Below are 19556 nucleotides of genomic sequence, written 5' to 3'. Positions count from 1 at the left end.
ACATAGAGGTAGGCTTTGAATGCTGCTCTGTCCAGTGTGTAATCACAGAGTGTTGAAAAGGGGAGGAGACTTTACAGGAAATCAATATTTATAAATACTTGAGGGAAAGAGAAAGTTAGAGTGCTCCCCTCTCAAATATTGCTGCAGTCTTGAAAAAAATATAGTTTTGAGAAGTCTGTGAGTATTTCTGCTTCAGCCAAGCTACAAACTTTAAGTTACATAGACACATAGAAAATTGACGGCAGAAACAGACCTCATGGTCCATCTAGTCTGCCCTTATACTATTTCCTGTATTTTATCTTAGGATGGATCTATGTTTATCCCAGGCCTGTTTACATTCAGTGACTGTGGATTTACCAACTTCGTCTGCTGGAGGTTTCTTCCAATTCAGTACAATACATACTTCCCTCCCTCCCTCCTTCCTTCCTTCCTTCCTTCCTTCTTTCTTTCTTTCTTTCCTTCTCCCACTCTCTCTTTTTCCTTCCTTCCTTCCTTCCCTTTCTATCCCTTACCTTTGCCCTTTCCCTCTCTTTCTTTCTCCTTCTCCTCTTTCTCTCTTTCTTTTTCATTCTCTTTCTCCCTGTTTCTCTTTCTTTTTGTCTCTCACTCTCCCTGCCACCATCCCCAAACACCAACACAGATGGCAGGCCCTTAAAGCGGGAGAATGTCAACATATGATCCTGTGCAGAACACAAGCAGTGCAGAACACAAGCAAAGAACAAAAAGAAAGAGAGGGAGAGAGGGAGGGAGGGAGGGAGGGAGAGAGAGAGAGAGAGAAAGAGAGAGAATCCTTGGATGCTGAAAGAGCCTCCAACTTCACTGCTATCCATTCCTGTTGGCTGGAAGCATTGTTTGAGATGAAATGGATGTGTTAAAAATGAAAAAAAAATCACGTTATTTCAAGGCTAAATTATTAATTGAAGGACATGAAAGAAGAAAAGGTTGGCAGGCAGTTTTTCTCATCCACCTCACCTATTCCCCGAATCCAATCACCCACTCTGGTTCTCACAAGTACCTTTCCTTTAATCAGATTATCTTTAATCAGATCTCCTTTGTCCCCTTGCATTCCCTGCCTCTGATATTCCATCGCTTTACAAGACGGTCTTTGCTTCTGATGCTCTCCTTGATGGGTTTTTGAAGGTTTGAGGCACTTCTCTCTCACCGTGACATTCTGCCTTGGATGTGACTCACACGGCCGTGTTTTTGCACAGCTGAAGCACAATCTCAGGTGTGACCATCTTCACAGTAAGCAGCTGATAAAAAAAATGAAACATTGTCCTTGAGTCACTGCAAACCATAACAGAAGCATATTCATTCAAAGGAGAAATGTTAAACTTTCAGGAGAGCAGGAGAAAGAAAGCTGAGGTCTTTTATTTTTTCTTCCCAGAATTAAATTTGAGAATTGAGCTTTTTTTTATCTGGAGCTTTTCAGTTAGACCGGGATTCCATCTTGAAGTCAAGGTTAGTCTAGCTAATTCAGGATTGGTTTTTTAAAAAATTCATCCATAGTAGATGCATAGTAGGTCCATCCAAGCCTTGTCTCAGATTTAAAAAAAATCTATCCAAACTCTAGCTTCAGTAGGTTGATTTGATTGAAGAATCGGTTGAAGCGAAGACCTTCTAAACACTTAAATGCTTGGAATCTCCACAACTGTTGGTGTGGAGCTCTCCATGGTGCTAATATCAGTTTGGTTCTGCAACCCCACAAGACCGACATAGACTTCAGAGGAGAATCAGAATGGCAGGAAAAAAAATTGCTGCAAACCTGTCTTCTGTTGAAGACCTGTATATTGCAAAAGTCAAAAAGAGGGATGTGAAAATATTGACTGACCCCTCGCATCCTGGACATAAACTGTTTCAACTCCAACCCTCAAAATGTTGCTACAGAGCACAGCAAGACAACTAGATACAAGAACAGTTTTTCCCCGAATGCCATCACTCTGCTGAACAAATAATCCCCTAAACACGGTCAAACTATTTACTAAGTCTGCACTACTATCACTACTAGTTTTTTTCATCATTCCTATCACCCATCTCCTCCCACTTATGACTGTATGACTGTAACTTGTTGCTTGTATCCTTAAGATTTTTTATTAATATTGATTGTTTCCTGATTGCTTATTTGACCCCTATGACAATTCTTAAGTGTTGCACCTCCTGATTCTTAACAAATGTATATTTTCTTTTATATACACTGAGAGCATCTGCACCAAAGACAAATTCCTTGTGTGTCCAATCACACTTGACCAATAAAGAATTCTATTCTATTCCATTCCATTCCATTGGTTTTAGTGTTAATTTAAGTCACCCAGTCTCTCTCTCTCTCTCTCTCTCTCTCTCTCTCTTTCATTCAATGGAGAATTCATCCATCCATTCACCTATCTATCTATGTATCTATATATCTCTATGTATCTATGTATCTCTCTCTCTGTATATATATAACTATATATGACAGTCTTGGCATATTCGGGTTTCTTCCCGTGTAGGATTTACAGATTTCTGGCGACATTTCAACGAGGTCAATGAAGTTTCAACATAGCATGCAGCTGCAGCTGCTGAGCCATCAAACCACACCTATCCACCAGTATTTATAGAGGGAAGGCAGCTTAGGTCTTGCTGTGTTCGCCCTAGAACAAGGACAGAAGCACCAGCCTGAATATGATGAGTGGGACCTCATCAAAACGTCGCCAGAAATCTCTACATCCTACATGGGAAGAAACCCAAATATGCCAAGACCGTCATACTTGTACCCGTGAAAATCTACGAAAACAAATATCTATCTATCTATCTATCTATCTATCTATCTATCTATCTATCTATCTATCTATCATCTATCTATCATCTATCTATCTATCTATCTATCTATCTATCTATCTATCTATCTATCTATCTATCTATCATCCATCTCTTTCTCTCTCTCTCTCTCTCCCCCCCACTCTCCTCTCTATCCATCTATCTGGCCACCCATCCACCCACCCACTTATCCACCCACCCGCCCACCCACTCTAACCATCTGTCTGTCTGTCCATCCATCCGTCTGTCTGTCCTTCTATCTATCTCCAGCCACCTGTCTACCTCTCTACCTATGCAAATCTAGATTCCCAGTTGGATGGCAGCAGGTGGTGTATTTAAGATTTGTGCTCCAAGGACAGGGAGCATTTTCACCATTATAGATTTTTGTATCCAATTCTGTGGTGGAGGGGTTGGCGAACAGGAGGGGAATTAAGTAAGTGCAAAGCACAACATGATGTCAGATGGATTCAGATTGGTTTATTAACCTTATTCCCGCAATAAGCCTATTCTCCGGCACAAAAGTTATTCGAATGCCTCTTCCATTTGATACACAGCAGGATTTTTGCCGCAAAAAAAATAAAATAAAATAACACACACCGACGAGAGATGATCGTATCTTTTTAATTCCAAAAGGATTTCTAAGTAGCTTTTCTCTCAATTAGATGTAAATGGAACTGGTGGATTTTGACCGCATTTGATCTCTTAAGACTTGAAAGGGAGGAAGAATTGGGAACAATTGATTATTAAATGGAGATCAAAATCTCGACAGACAAAATCGGAGATTAGACTAGTTATTAAATGATATTTTCTTTATATATATATATGTATCTGTATTTTGTAGTACTGGAGAGGGACTGTATCTTCTTTATCAAGGAAGAAAACAAATAGATTTTAGATTATCTTGGGATAGAGACTTAATTCGGCTTCTGTTACAGTTAGATTCAGTTCTTTGCTTCTGCTTTCTATTTAATTAGTTGTGAGCCCTATTTTGAAATTTTATTATTTGGGGATGGCACCGGTTTATTCGTTATATCTAATGGGTTTTTAAACTATCTTTCATGCTAAATTATCTTTTCTGAGGCATTTCTGAAATAGCACAAGAAGACCTTCTGAGACAACCTTTTTAAAAATATGATTAAGTATTGTGTATACTACTTTCAAATTATTTCTTCATCTCGTTCGCGTTAAGATTTGAGATAAATATTTCCTTACAAATTTCCTTTGTCTGACAGACTTTATTATATCTTATTTCTGTTCCACTGTAGCAGCACAAATATAGATAAGTCCTCAATTTATGGCAACGGTTGAGGCAAACATTTAATTGCCTAATTTTTGGCCACACTTGTTAGTAGAACATACAAGAAACGCAATAAAATAATATAGAGTATCAAGATCACGTGAAGGGTTAATACCACTTTATAAGGCCTTGGTAAAGCCACACTTGGAATATGGCATTCAGTTTTGGTCACCACGATGCAAAAAGGATGTTGAGACTCTAGAAAAAGTGCAGAGAAGAGCAACAAAGATGATTAGGGGACTGGAGGCTAAAACATATGAAGAATGATTGCAGGAACTGGGCATGGCTAGTTTAATAAAAAGAAGGACCAGGGGAGACGTGATAGGAGCCTTCCAATATCTCAGGGGTTGCCACAAAGAAGAGGGAGTCAACCTATTCTCCAAAGCACCTGAGGGTAGAAGAAGAAGCAATGGGTGGGAACTAAACAAGGAGAGAAACAACTTAGAACTAAGGAGGAATTTCCGACAATCAGAACAATTAATCCATAGAACAGTTGCCTCCAGAAGTTGTGAATGCTCCAACACCAGAAGTTTTTAAGAAGATGTTGGATAACCATTTGTCTCAAGTAGTGTAGGGTTTCCTGCCTAAGCAGGGGGTTGGACTAGAAGACCTCAAAGGTCCCTTCCAACTGTGTTGTTATTGTTGCTGTTGTGATGATGATGATGATGATAAACATTTTCACAAATTAGAGTAACCACATGTTTGACTGTTAACTACATTTAGGTTTTTTAAAGGTATTTTTTATACCTTTCCCTATATTTATTTTGTGTAAAAATGTGCATATATTGATATTTATATTTTTGTGCAAAAAGCAACGAAAAAGAGAACGAGAAAGCATATTGCATTACATGAGGGGGAAAAAATCACCCAATCTGACGTTTAGGTAAATCATTAAACCATGATTACCTAAATTAACGTCAATTAAGTCTTACTGTTGAACTGATTGAGTGCCACTTTACAAAGAAGGAGTGAGTACTTTCATCTATAATCTAAGATGGTGGCTTGGGGATCACTCTTTTCTGCACTGAACAATTATTTCACTTAAAGTTCCTCATTTTAACAGAAGAAAATTTCAGATTCAACAGCAAATTCAATTCTTTAGACTGCAGTTGTCTTTACTGCATCCCACTTACAGTTTTGAAAATATAACATTAAGAGCGCTGATGCGACCACATTTGGAATACTGTGTCCAGTTCTGAAGACCTCACCTACAAAAAGATATTGATAAAACTGAACGGGTCCAAAGACGGGCTACAAGAATGGTGGAAGGTCTTAGAAACATAGAAACATGGAAGATTGACGGCAGAAAAAGACCTCATGGTCCATCTAGTCTGCCCTTATACTATTTCCTGTATTTTATCTTAGGATGGATCTGTGTTTATCCCAGGCATGTTTCAATTCCGTGACTGTGGATTGACCAACCCCGTCTGCTGGAAGTTTGTTCCAAGCATCTCCTACTCTTTCAGTCAAATAATATTTTCTTACGTTGCTTCTGATCTTTCCCCCAACTCACCTCAGATTGTGCCCCCTTGTTCTTGGGTTCACTTTCCTATTACAAACACTTCCCTCCTGAACCTTATTTAACCCTTTAACATATTTCAATGTTTCGATCCTGTCTCCCCTTTTCCTTCTGTCCTCCAGACTAGACAGATTGAGTTCATGAAGTCTTTCCTGATAAGTTTTAGGCTTAAGGCCTTCCACCATTTTTGTAGCCCGTCTTTGGACCTCTTCAATTTTATCCATCTCTTTTTGTAGGTGAGGTCTCCAGAACTGAACACAGCATTATTCCAAATGTGGTCTCACCAGTGCTCTATATAGCGGGATCACAATCTCCCTCTTGTTATACCTCTAGCTATGCAGCCAAGCATCCTACTTGCTTTCCCTACCGAAATGCTTACCGAAATGCTTACCATCTTAAGCATCAAACTCATCATTTGTTATTCTCTAATGCGTCGGGCTCATCTGAAGCACTTTGAATAAGCTTCTGACTGGATGAGTGACAGAGGGGGGGGGGAATCTAATCGCCTTGTTGAATGGCCTCCTCCGGGCCAGCTACACTAGGTTAAGGTCACAAGTAGTGGTACTTGTAGTGTATCTCAAGAGCAATTGACTCAGGTTGTCTTTAAACCCCCCCCCCCCCCCCGCGGCCTAGCTTCTGTGCTGGACGTGCCAGAATCCAGCCGGTGAATCTATTTTTGTACTTGTATGAAACCTGATCTGAATTTATGAATTCAAGATTAACGTGTTTCCTTCCACCTTAAATCCTTCTTTTTTGTTGGCAAGACCAGGACACTGGAGTTCATTCGGCCTCTTCTGGATAGAATTACCCAATCTAAAATGAGTTTGGAAAAACAGACTTCCAGTTTCCCCGTTGTGATGTTTTTCACACTCTGGAGCCTTTAGGGAAGCTTCCTGAACCCCCAGAGTGTTAAAAACAGCACAACGGGTAAACCAGAAGTCCATTTTTCCAAACTTCCGGTTTTCTCCTTAGGTGATTTATTTGAACTCCAGGACTTCAGGGAAGCTTCCAGAAGCCTCCTGAAGATGAAACGGCCTTCCCCAAGGCCAAAGGTCAGCTGGCTACTGCATGCATGCATGCTGGAGCTGACACAGGGCAACGCCCCACCTGGCCTCCTATATGGCTCTACATGCCACCTGTGTCATGTCTTCCGTAGGTTCACCATCATGGCTCTATCCCAGTGATGGCAAACCTTTTTTTCCTCAGGTGCTGAAAAAGTGAGGGTGTGCGCTATTGTGCATGCGTGAGTGCTGATCTCCATAATTCAATGCCTATGCAGGGCAAAAACAGCTTCTCTCACCACTCTCCAACTTCTGGTGGGCCCAGTAGGCCCATGTTTCGTCCTCCACAGGCTGTAAAGGCTTCCCTGGAGCTGGGGAAGGGTAAAAACACACTCCCACATACCCACGGAGGCCCTCCGGAGGCTGCAAATGGCCTGTTTCCCAACTTCTGGTGGGCCCAGTATGCTCATGTTTCATCCTCCACAGGCTGTAAAGGCTTCCCTGGAGTTCAGGAAGGGTAAAAACGCCCTCTTCTATCCCCCTCTGGAGGCTCTCTGGAAGCCAAAAACGCCCTCCCAGAGCCTCTGTGTGAGCCAAAAATCAGCTGGCTGGTACACACATGCATGTTGGAGTTGAGCTAGGGCAACGGCTTGCATGCCAGCAGATATGGCTCTGCGTGCCGCCTGTGGCACCTGTACCATAGGTTCGCCCTCATGGCCCTGTCCCATTTCAGACAAATGGCTATCCAATCTCTCGTTGTATGCTCTATTCATAGGGGAAGAGATTGAGCTTGGCTTCAGGCACCCACTAGCCGCCCGAGATACTAATGTTCTACCATCTGTACGATTGCAGGAAAGAGATTTCTGGGACAAGTTTTTAAAAATTCACGGAATGTAAATGTTCCGTCTTTGGGGGAAAAGGCTCATCAAATATTCAAAAGTCAGTAGGGGAAATAATGAAGAACGGTATATATTGTAACCAAGACAGTGGGTTGATGACGCTAACGGAGATAAACAGAGGAGGCCGGGATGAAAGTGTGAACGTGGTCTACAGAATCCAGCATCTCTCCATGCTGGGCTAGTTTTGGTTATGACCTATAAAGCCCTTCATGGCACCGGACCAGAATACCACTGGGACCGCCTTCTGCCACATGAATCCCAGCGACCGGTTAGGTCCCACAGAGTCGGCCTTCTCTGGGTCCCGTCGACTAAGCAATGTCGTCTGGCGAGACCCAGGGGAAGAGCCTTCTCTGTGGTGGCTCCAACCCTCTGGAACCAGCTCCCCCCTGAGATTAGGATTGCCCCCACCCTCCTTGCCTTTCGTAAACTCCTTAAAACCCACCTCTGTCGTCAGGCATGGGGGAATTGAAACATCTCCCCCTTGCCCATGTTGTTTTGGGGTTTGATTGATTGTGTGCTTGTTTTTTATATATATTGGGGTTGCTTTTATGAATTTTTTTAACCTAAAACTGTAATTAGATTGGTAAATATTAGATTTGTCACTATGTACTGTTTTTGCCATTGTTGTGAGCCGCCCCGAGTCTGCGGAGAGGGGCGGCATATAAATCCAATAAATCTAATCTAATCTAATCTAGTTTTGTGCCATTTCTGCTCTCGACAACACCGTTTTTCCTGGGAGAATCTTCTCTATAAAAAGGCCGTTTCATTGCCGCTCTTAGTTTACATTCCTAGTCACCTCGGCTCTTTTCTGTAATCCATCTCCGGTGGGTTGCCTTAAAACACGTGGCATCGTTTAATTGTGTTATTATTAATCTCCCGCTTCTTAATAATATTGGCGCCGAAAACTGTATCACTTCCGAGGAAAACGGGCTACAGAGCAGCGAGCGACATAAATTGCTCAGAGGCCGTTATTCCAGGAGACGTACAGCAGAGAGACCCCACGTATCTCCATGTTATACTTGCATTAAATGTCATTCAGCAATTTGTGCTGGCGGTATCTGTTCCTTCTCTACTTGGGGCGGTATGAATTATTGCTTCAGATAATAAATTCCATATTTCTTTTTTTCTTCTTCCTAGTTTGCTGGTTGGTCCTGATTACTCAGCTCTGCTTTTTCGCCTTCTCCCGTCTTCCATCTGATTCCTATTTTTGCCAGCAATGTTGAGTTTCCGACTCTAATCCCTGACTAATTACAGCCCGCTATTTTAGGAGGTTGGGGAATACCTTGATAGAATTCAAGTTCTTGGAGGAGGCGTAAATAGCATGGATTAGAATTGCTATTACCTGGCTTAATCTGTCCTTCTACTTATGTTATCTGGCTTTTGTAAAAAAAAATGGAAGACTTAAAGCAGCGTGGGGCAGGGATTTTAGTGTTGGGCTGGAAGCAGAGAAAGATCAGTTCTAGGCTCAGCTACCAAATAAGACACTGTATAAAAAACAATTGCTGCCAAACTGCCTTCCATTGAGAACCTCACTATTCTTATCACCCATCTCCTCCCACTTATAACTGTATGATGTGTGTGATATAGTGGCGACTTATGTGTGCCAATCCCAGTAAAGCAGCCTTTTGCAATTGACAGATGGAGATTTTGTCAATTCCGATGGTTTTCAAATGTCTGCTGAGATCCTTTGATTAGATTAGATTAGATTTATTGGATTTATATGCCGCCCCTCTCCGTAGACTCGGGGCGGCTCACAACAATGGTAAACAAAACATAGTAACAAATCTAATATTTCGCAATCTAAATTATAGTTTTAAGTTAAAAAAAATCCAAAAGAGCCCCAATATATAAAAAACAAGCACACAATCGAATCATACACCAAAACTTCATGGGTAAGGGGGAGAGGTTTCAATTCCCCCATGCCTGACGGCAGAGGTGGGTCTTAAGGAGTTTCCGAAAGGCAAGGAGGGTGGGGCAATCCAAAACTCTGGGGGGAGCTGGTTCCAGAGGGTCGAAGCCACCACAGAGAAGGCTCTTCCCCTGGGTCCTGCCAGACGACATTGTTTAGTCGACGGGACCTGGAGAAGGCCAACTCTGTGGGACCTAAGCAGTTGCTGGGATTCGTGCGGCAAAAGGCGGTCCTGGAGCATGCCAAGTACCACTGGGCCTGGGACAGGGGTTTTTCCTCTGTCCTGGTGCTTCTTGACCTCTTCTGTGCCAACTGGAGGGGTTGGGAGTGGGAGGCACCATTTTAGGGTGGTTCTCCTCCTATCTCTCTGGTGAGTCGCAGTCGGTGCTAGTGGGGGGGTCAGAGGTCGACTCCTAGGTCCCTATTTTGTGGGGTTCCTCAGGGGTCGGTTTTCTCCCCCTGCTGTTTAATATCTACATGAAACCTCTGGGTGAGATAATCCAGGGGCACAGGGTGAGTTACCACCAGTACACTGATGATACTCAGCTTACATTTCCACCCCATGTCCACTCAGTGAAGCGGAGGAAGTGATGTGCCGATATCTGGAGGCTATCAGGCTCAAGCTCAATCCAGACAAGATGGAGTGGCTGTGGATACTGCCTCCCAAGGACACATCCATCTGTCCATCCAATACTGTGTGTGTGGGGGGGAATTATTGACCCCCTCAGAGAGGGTCCACAATTTGGGTGTCCTCTTCAATCCACAGCTGTCTTTAGAACACCATCTTTCAGCTGTGGCGAGGAGGGCGTTTGCCCAGGTCCACCTGCTGTACCAGTTGTGGCCCTGTTTGGACAGGGAGTCTTTGCTCATGGTCACTCATGCCCTTATCACCTTGAGGTTCAACTACTGCAATGCTCTCTACATGGGGCTATCTTTGAAGAGTGTTCTGGAACTTCAAATTGTCCAAAATGCAGCCGCGCGAGCGGGTCTGGGCCTTCCAAAATATGCCCATATCTCACCATCACTCCGCGGACTGCATTGGCTGCTGATTGGTTTCCGAACACAATTCAAAGTGTTGGTTATGACCTATAAAGCCCTACATGGCATAGGACCAGATGATCTCTGAGACCGCCTTCTGGCAGCATTCGGTTAGGTCCCACAGAGTCAGCCTTCTCCAGGTCCCATCAACTAGACAATGTCGTTTGGCGGGACCTAGGGGAAGAGCCTTCTCTGTGGCAGCCCCGGCCCTCTGGAATCTGCTCCCCCCAGAGATTCGCAGTGCCCCACCCTCCTTGCCTTGCCTTTGAAAACGCACTTATGTCATCGGGCTTGCGGTCATTGGACCCCAGCCTCTGCCCAATGAATCTATTTGATGTGATAGTATGCATGTGACAGTTTGATTTTAAATGTTTAGTTTTAAAGATTTTAAATTAACTATTCTATTAATTGGCTTAGAAGTGTTTTATATATTGTATCTTTTTATCAAAACTTTGTAAGCTGCCCCGAGTCCACGGAGAGGGGCAGCATATAAGTCCAATTAATAAATTTTGGAGCTAGTTAGAGCAATGAAAAACCCCCTGCAAAGACTTAGGGCTTGGAAAACATTCTTTGCAGAGAGTAACAATGAAAGAGCTTGCAAGCTGGTAAGAGCTGGGAACATCGTTAGCACCTGGTTAGGGCTGGAAAGAAACTTACTTGGAGCAAGTTAGAGTAATGAATTTTTTTTTGCAAAGACTTAGAACTTGGAAAACATTCTTTGCAGACAGTAACAATGAAAGAACCTGCAAAATAACAGCTGGGAAGATCATCAGTACCTAGTTAGGGCTGGGGGGAAAAGCATTGAAAAATGCTGCATTCAGAGCATAAGACTTTTCAGCCTCTTTTAGGGAGGAAAAAGGTCTATCTTATTGTTGTGTACACTCCTGTTCAGTTTGGGGATTTTGCAGATTCTGATTCGGAAAGTGTTTATGAATTAGTGACAGGTCCTGATTTACAGGCAGAAGAAGGAGGAGACCAACCACAGGACGCTTCTATGAGTTCAGATTCTAGTGAAGGAGAAACAGATACTAGATGGGTAAATCCTTATTTCAGACACTTGCAGAGACGAAGAGAGCAAGTATCAGGGAAGAAATATTAAGGAGAGGAACCGGTTAATTAAGTAAATAATTCGTCACGTCCGGGTGTCAGCGGAAGAGATGAGTTGAGTTGTCAATCTGCTATTAAGAAATATGGAGGTTTCTTCAAGCGGCTCCGAAAGTCAGCTTTGCCTTGTGTGCTTTTAATTGCAGTTTTTATTACCCAGGGCTAACTCTGACTAGCCATAAATCTTAGAATGACTTGTGGAATGCTTTGATGATTTTGATGTTGCTTTGCCTACCGAAGTTTAAGATAAGAGAGCACTGCGTGCTGAGATGATGCAGTGCGGAACAGAGGAAAGAAAAATAAAGATGATGTTTTGTTTTACAAATCTATGCATTTAGCATTCCTTTATTCCAATCAACAGTGGCCTTTGCTGGAGATCAGAACACTTAAAAATATGGTATTTCTCCAGTATTCAGCAGTATCCCTCTAACAAATTTCTCAACATGTAAAAAAAAGAGAGAGGCTTACAACGCTGTTTTTTAAGTAAAGTTTATGCATGTTAGCCCAGAGTAGCAAAACGAAGATTTTTTTTTAAAGTTCCCTTTTCTTTTCTGAATATTGGCAGTTTAAATTAACCCAATTGTTCATTAGTCATATAGCTGCTAATAAAACCTGACAAACTTAATTGGTCATCCGTCACACATTCAGCCAGCGATGGAAGTATTTATACTCAATTCTTCTAGGATGTAGTTGCTGCTCTGTTCCGGGTGAAGGTAAAGCAAATACTTTTTTGATTTCCTTAAAATACTTTCCATTCCAGCCTGCCATTAATTTAATTACATTTAATTAGTTTGGCAATAAAAGAGCCACTGCCTTAATTCCCTTGCCTGTTTCCTGGGATTTTATTCCTAAGAGAGATAGGAGAAAGGACTGATTAACCGCCGGATGGATCTAGAGGACAAGCAAGGCTACAAGAATGGATGTGGTGCCACACCACAAGCTGTGTATAGATCGTAAAATTAGCACCGCTATTAATTATCGTCAACTCTCTGTCCTTTGACTTACAAAACCTAAAGGAAATGATTTGGCATTCTTGGGGGGGGGGGGGGTTCAGTCAGCAAACATTACGGAACAGTCGCTAAATGAATGGTTTAGTTCTCGACTTGCAAACATTTGTTTAGTGACTGTCCGGAGTTACAACAGCAATGAAACGAGGGTTACAGCCAGACCCCACATTTACAAACTGTTGCAACGTCCCCATGGTGTCATGTGATCACCATCTGTATTTGTTTTGGATGCTTGTAGAGTTGTAGGAGCTCGTGGAAGCCAGTTTGGTCTGGTGGTTAAGGCTACGAACCAGGGGATTGGGAGTTCTAGTCCTGAGTTAGATATGAAAGCCTGCTGGGTGCCTTTAGGGCAATTACCTGGAGACTGTGAGTTCTAGTTCCATTTTAACCAGTCCTACCTTAAGCATGAAAGTCACCCGGGGGACTTTAGGCTGTTCACTAGGAGACAGTGAATTCTAGTCCTGTCTCAAGCATGAAGGTCGAATGGGTGACTCTGGGCCAATCACTTGGAGACTGTGAGTTCTAGTCCCACTTTAATCACCTGGAGACTGTGAGTTCTAGTCCCATCTCAATCATGAAGGTTGAATGGGCCAATCACCTGGACACTGTGAGTTCTAGTCCTGTTGCAGTGTAGCATAAATGTTAGATTAGGAATATATCATATTATATATATCTGGATCTCTAGCATAAAAATGCTCTGCTTACCCTGATACTATTATAGCCAGGATAGGACGGTATTAACTTGCTTAAGTCTGCACTTCTGGTGAATTTGCAACAGGAAGACAACTGACCATAAAAGGGTTCAATAAACATCTCACTGATAAACAAGTATACATCACTCCAAACAGGACGTTATATGATCAAAGGGGGAAATTTACATTGCCTGAAGCAAAACAGGACAAGACTGTGATAAAGGAGATTGGTTGTGATAAGGCAGAAGGCTACAGAGAAATTAGGTGTGAGAAACATTTGCTCAAAGGAAATTATTCAAGGAGATTGGTTTGTGATATCTGGGGAAAGGAAGGACTCAAAGATATGTCATGTTTGAAGTTATGTTTGTATATCACTTGACATGTACGTGTATCCCCATCTGCTTATGCTCCCAAATAAAATGGGGTACACAGCTCAATACTGTGTCACATCCCCCAGAGAGAAAATGTGTCCAAGTCTTCTTCTTTCTAGGATTCGCGTTCATGAGTGACCCCCCTTGGCTGGGTTGCTCTTAGCCCCTCTGAAGACATTGTCTTGATCAGGGACTTTGCAGCACCTCATAGTCCCATTTTAATTAGCTGGAGATTGTGAGTTCTAGTCCCACCTTAAGCATGGAAGTCACTTGAGTGACTTTGGGCCAGTAAATCCAATAAATCTAATCTAATCAGTCACTAGGAGACAGCGAATTCTAGTCCCGTCTCAGGCATGATAGTTGCCTGGGTAACTTTGGGCCAATCACCAGGAGAGTGTGAGTTCTAATCCCACCTTCATGATTAGGAGATTGGGAGTTCTAGTCCCACCTCAGACATGAAAGTCACTAGGGTGCTTTAGGCCAATCACCTGGAGACTGTGAGTTCTAGTCTCACCTTAAGCATGAATTTATTTAGAATTTAATCAATTAAAACTGTGATATCCATTTTCCCCCAGTAATAAACCTTGGTCATCCATAAATACATTTAAGTGGAATTTTTTTTTCCAACCGAAAAGCCCGCTTTGGGGTTGAAGGAATTTATCCTAAATGAATGATTGCCAAGATTAGTGTAAGAAAAGCGAAGCAAAGCCTGGAGCATTAGCATGTAATATTGTCTTCCGTTATCCCACCCCGGAGTTTAATTATAGTCTTGTCTCTGCTGGCAAGCATTGTCACATTGAACATTGAAAGGTGATCCAGCATTGGCCTAATTTGTTTATTAAAAACAGAAAGAAAAGGAAAGGCCTTATGTAATTTGCACCTCCATCTGCCCGACTTTAGATCAAGGGAGATCGGAGGTGATTCCCCCTTTCCAAGAAAAAAAAAATTGTATTTACAGCTGCAGGGTTTATGTGGAATTGTCACAGCGCAGGAAATGTAATTACTCCGCTAGGGGAAAAGAAGAGAAGGAGTAAAAAAAAAAAAATTAAAACCAGAGAACGGAGAAGTTAATTTTATTCCTAGTTAGGATGCTGAAAGGCAGTTGCGTGTTTGCTTTGGATCTGAAGGGTTCCCCTGTCCCCCCAATAAATATGGAATTCATGTCCCATCGTGCTTACAACCTGTTTGGGGAACCTCGTGGGAAATATCACACAAATTAAGTGAGGAGTTTGAAATTAATCCAGGTTTCCATTAGGCTGGGTCACTCTCTATCCTGGTGAAAATGAACAATAGGCACTTTAGCAAAGGCGTTTGACCATAAAACCCTTGCATTTTATTGACCCAAAGGGGCATTTATTCATATTAGCCACACACCCTTCCGAGACCCAATTTATAAAAATAACAGGAAATAACCAGGATTTTTAAAATTCTTTTTTTACCTTAGCAAAGACTATTCACCATAAAACCCTTGCATTTTATTGACCCCAAAGGGGCATTTATTCATATTGTAGAAAATAGCCACAAATCCCTCCTCCTCCTGAGATTTTATTTTAAAAAATCATTTTATAAAATGATTTTATTAAAAAATCATAGGAAATAAGCAAGGTTTAAAAAATTATTTTGTTTTAATGGCGTTATGACCACATTCGTTAGTTTTTGTGTAACTTTGAATGGTCACTAAATGAACCAGGATCACCTGTAGCCGCCCCGAGGTTTCTGATAAGAGCGGCATACAAATCTAATTAATAATAATAATAATAATAATAATAATAATAATAATAATAATAATTCCAAAGACATGTATTTGTGTTCTGGTCTCCGGCTAAGGCCACTGATAATTGGAATAAAGGATTTCTAAATGCCTATATTTGTAAAACACCACATCATCATTATTTTTCTTTCCTTTGTTCCACCCTGAATCATCTCAGCATGCAGGGCTAATCTCTTATCTTAGGCTTCGGTATGCCAGGCAACATCAAAATCATAAAAACATTCCACAAGTCATTCTAAGATTTATGGCTAGTCAGAGTTAGCCCAGAGTCATAAAAACTGCAATTAAAAGCACACAAGGGATAGCTTACATTTGGAGTTGCTTGAAAAACCCTCCATATTTCTTAATAGCATATTGACAACTCAACTCTTCTCTTCCGCTGACACCCGGACATGATGAATTAATTACTTAATGAATTAACCTGTTCCTCTCCTTAATATTTCTTCCCTGACACTTGCTCTCTTCGGCTCTGCAAGCGTCTGAAATAAGGATTTACCCATCTAGTATCTGATTCTCCTTCACTTGAATCTGAACCCAGAGAAATGTCCTGTGGTTGGTCTCCTACTTCTTCTTCTGCCTCTAAATCAGGCCCTACCACCTATTCATAACCACTTTCTGAATCAGAATCTGCAAAATCCCCAAACTGAACAGGAGTAGACACAACAATTTGTAATCTCTGCTCCTTTAAATGCATCAAGCTTTGAATGAGAAACTCACACCAAAGATATTTGTATAAATGGGAGATGTGGTTATCTATCGCTGGATAGTTATCGCTGGCTTTTCTTTCTTTTGGAAAAAAAAATGCATTATTTTTATTTCAGAAATCTTGGATGGATGCTTGCGGTTGAAATCCACACCTCGATTTGCTGAAAGGCGCCGAAAGATACAGTTCACCTGAGGATCAGCCTTGAAAAAGTAAGTTAGCAATTATTTTTTCTCTCTTTGGAAAACGTATAGAACAGCAATGTGTTTAAACAAATAATTTATGGGGATCAAAACAATGGCTGCCAGCATAAATGAACAGACGTTCCGAAGCGCACTTCCCTGAATTTGCAGCAAGCTGAATGTGTGTGTGTGTGTGTGCGTGTGTATTTACTTCTCCATTTTTATTGCTCAGCAGATGGCATCTGGAAATACGTAATACTCCAAGGGATTTGGCACATACAGGTAGTCTCCGATTGCAACTACAGTGGTACCTCTACTTACGAACTTAATTCATTCTATGACCAGGTTTTTAAGTAGAAAAGTTTGTAAGAAGCAGCAATTTTTCCCATGGGAATCAATGTAAAATCAAATAATGCCTGTGATTGGGGAAACCACAGGGAGGGTGGGGGCCCTGTTTCCTCCCAGGAGATTCCTCCCAGGAGATTCCTAGAGAGGCTCCACGGAAGCTTCTCCCTGCCTTTTCCAGCCCTGTTTCCTCCCAGGAGATTCCTAGAGAAGCCCCACAGAGGCTTCTCCCTGTCTTCTCCGGTTACAGTAAGTGGAAAATGGTTCTTGAGAAGAGGCAAAAAAATCTTGAACACACGGTTCTTATCTAGAAGTTTGTAAGTAGAGGCATTCTTAGATAGAGGTACCACTGTATTTGTTTATAACTCTGAGTTAAGTGCCCTTTACCCCTACTTGCGGTTTTTGTTGCTTGTCGCTGGCAAATCTTGTAACTTCCTATCTACCCCAGGTTTTACCGAAAATAAGTCATGATCAGTATTGAGTTCTGACTTGGGGGAGTGGGGGATGTTGTTCCGGTAGCGAAAATGGAGCTGTGTACACAGCTCCAGGTGATTGGTGGGTGGGAGCATATCGGAGTGAGATTCGGCTTCTGCACATGTGCAGAAAGCAACATTTTGTGAGAGGACCCACGGGCGCATGAGATTTTGGCGATTTTCACCGAACAATTACTGAAGTCACGCATGCCCAGGGGTGGGCAGCAGGCAGGATGGGCTGGAACACAGTTCCACCGGCGGAAAGGAAGATGCGTGCGCAGCTCCAGCTGATCGGCGGCTGTCACTTCCTGGATTACTGGTAATGCACTTATTTTTTTTTAAAGTAATTTATTGAACAGATTTGCACAAACACTTAAAAATTCTTCAAAGTACTGTCCTTGGGCCTCTACACATTTTTTCCAGTGACTCTGCTATGACCGGTACGTGCCCTGGAAGGCGTCTTCAGGGACCTCTCGCAAGGTCTTCGTCACGGCTGATTGGATCTCTTCTATGGATGAAAAGCTGGTTCCTTTCAGGGCTGCCTTAATCCGAGGGAACAAAAAGAAGTCTGCTGGGGAGACGTCAGGACTATGGGGGGGGGGGGCAGCGTTGGCACCTGGTGTTTGGCCAGGAACTCGCGGATTCGTAGCGTGTGGTGGCAAGGTGCATTGTCATGATGGAGTTGCCAAGTAGTGAAGATGTCTTTTCTCGTCCTAATGACCCTTTTTCGGAGTCTTTCCCACACATCCACATAGTAGGCAGAGTTAACTGTCTGTCCTTGAAGAACAAACTCCTTATGGGCCACTCCATTACTGTCGAAAAGGACAGTGAGCATTGTTTTCACTTTTGATTTGCTCATTCTTGCCTTTTGGGGCTTGGGGAACTGGTCAGTGTCCACTCAGAGCTTTGGCGTTTTGTTTCTGGGTCATATTAAAAAACCCAGGTTTCATCACCAGTGATGACGTTGCCCAAATAATCAGGTTCAATTTCTATACGTTGCAAAAGTTCACTTGAAATTTTCATTCCATTTGTTTTGTGACACCGTTCAGCACGCAGAGGTTTACAATAACTGACGTCCTGCCGTTTCCACAGCTTGGAGAGCACTGAGACCGGTTTCGCGGCAAAGCTTAGCATCCCCCCCACCTACTCCAAGTGCTTCGGTCCCACTCCGACCAATAGGAGCGGTGCGGGAAATTCAATTGCATTACTTTTGGAAAGCACCCACTATATAGGCCTTTTCAAAGTACCGCAGTGATATTTGTGCATTCATTACATCTCCCTGTAGTACTTACTAATTCCTGCCATGCAGGATTGATACCAGTGAAGGGCTCCCCATTGACAGCACTACTGGAATGCTCCTGGTAACTGGCATCCGGTGGGTGTGCGGGCACGAAATTCAACTCTGCACATGCACTGGAAGCCAAATCTCACACGAGGACGTGAATGTGAGCAAGATTTCGGCGATTCTTGCTGATATTTTTCTTCTGCGCATGCAAGGAAGCAAAAAATTGGCAAAAATCCCAGAAATCTTGCTCAAGCACACGTCCTCATGCAAGATTTTGTTTTTGGCACATGCGCAGAAGCCGAATCACATGTTCACGCCCGCCTGCCCACCTGCTGCTCACTGGAGCTGTGCGCACAGCTCCATTTTTGCTACCAGGATGCTCTATTGCCCTCTACTGGCTGCAACCCGCTATTGATTGGCCCCCAACCCATGTTTTTAAGGCGACCCCAGCCTTAAAAGGCACATTCCACATCTCTGCTGCTCTTTTTGTAAGAAAGCAGTGCCCTTTATCTATCCCGCATGGAGAATGGCAGAATTGGAACAGAGTTCGTTGACCACAATCATTTATTTCCAATCGAGTCAATGTGTCCTGGATGTTTTATTTTGTTTTTCATTTACTTTTTAGTGGTGTGCTTCGGAGATGGGCAGGTTTCATGTTCTTCTACCCAGCTTCACTTTCCATTAGAAAAGGAGGAGAGGGTTGATGGATGCGCCTTCCGCCGCTTGCTCTAATTGGGGCCTGTTGAGTTTGATACGCTGTATGTGGTTGTGTAGGTCCTGTTTCCCTCCCCGCCCCCAACACACTCACTCACACTTTGCCAGACTTGCAAGGCAGACAAAGTGCATTGGTGGGAGGGCAGGGAGAGAGAAAGAAAGGGAAAGGTCAGAATTAATGATCTGCTTGGAAAAGCCAGGGATATTTTTAGTCATTCACGGCCTTCAAAGGCCTTTAGGCTGTTCTTCGCAAGAGGAAAAGTGCCAAGAAGTTATAGGTCCAATAAGATTCAGGGATGCAGAATTCTATCATCTATCTATCTATCTATCTATCTATCTATCTATCTATCTATCTATCTATCTATCTATCTATCTATCTATCTATCTATCATCTCCCCCTCCCTCTACCTCCCCCTCTATCTATCTATCTATCTATCTATCTATCTATCTATC

The 19556-nt window shown here is 42.6% G+C and overlaps 1 protein-coding gene across 4 annotated transcripts in view; it reads left to right on the top strand.

Annotated features, from left to right (window-relative positions):
• ENOX1 (ecto-NOX disulfide-thiol exchanger 1) overlaps nt 1–19556 on the top strand; it is a 400166-nt gene that overhangs the window by 82401 nt on the left and 298209 nt on the right. For all 4 annotated transcript variants that reach the window (XM_070751411.1, XM_070751410.1, XM_070751412.1 and 1 more), the window contains exon 2: nt 16223–16316. The gene's annotated coding sequence lies outside the window, so the exon portion shown is untranslated. The remainder of the gene's footprint in view (nt 1–16222; nt 16317–19556) is intronic.

The sequence above is a fragment of the Erythrolamprus reginae genome, chromosome 4 (genome assembly GCF_031021105.1).
Source record: "Erythrolamprus reginae isolate rEryReg1 chromosome 4, rEryReg1.hap1, whole genome shotgun sequence".
Lineage (NCBI taxonomy): Eukaryota > Metazoa > Chordata > Lepidosauria > Squamata > Dipsadidae > Erythrolamprus > Erythrolamprus reginae.
Note: the sequence above shows the minus strand (reverse complement) of the source record. Positions and strands in the feature narration are given on the sequence as shown.